A 718-nucleotide genomic window follows, 5' to 3' on the forward strand; every position below is an offset into this window, starting at 1 on the left:
ACAACCGGAGGCGTTTCCAAGGGGTGGGGTCAGTGGCCCAGCGCCAAGCCTGGATCCCCGCAGGGCTGACCCCTGCCTGGCTCTGGGGGTTGCATCCCTAAAGCCACACCTCACCCTGTCACCCCAACTCCTCCTGGCGGGGAGGCAAGGGTCCTGGAGTACTGTTTTGGTCAGCTTCTCCCTGGGGGACAAATCCTGCAGGCCCCTGCCGGTCTTTGGGTCTCAACCCCCCTTCAGGGTAATCTGGTTCCATCTGGCTCCTCCAAACCGCGCAGCTCTTGCTGACACAGTCTTCTTAGAACACCGTGTTCTAAGGCAGCCCTGGCTTTGGGGCCCCTAGTCTGAGGGAAGACACCCCTCCTCTAAGAGCCCCCAGTCAGAGACTTCAGACGTAACCCTGACACAGGACCCCTGATATGCTGGATGAGATGGCACTCTGCTCATAGGAGGCTTGTCTAAGGAGGGAGACCCCTAGGCTGATCGGGGAGGCCTGGGCCACCAGCAGGAGCCTCCCCAGTCCCTGCGTGGGCTTTTGGCTGGCTTCTCTCTTTCTTTTTCGGATGCCCCTTCCTCTTCTCAATTGGGAGGTAAGAGGGCTCTGACACCTCTGTTTCTCAGAACCCAGCATCTCTCTGTTCACGTAGCAGTGGGCACCACCTTTAGGCTGTCGGTCTCAGTCAGCTCCGCGACAGATGGCCCACGCACTGATGCCCGTCAG

The sequence above is a fragment of the Capricornis sumatraensis genome, chromosome 3 (assembly GCF_032405125.1).
Source record: "Capricornis sumatraensis isolate serow.1 chromosome 3, serow.2, whole genome shotgun sequence".
Taxonomy (NCBI): Eukaryota; Metazoa; Chordata; class Mammalia; order Artiodactyla; family Bovidae; genus Capricornis; species Capricornis sumatraensis.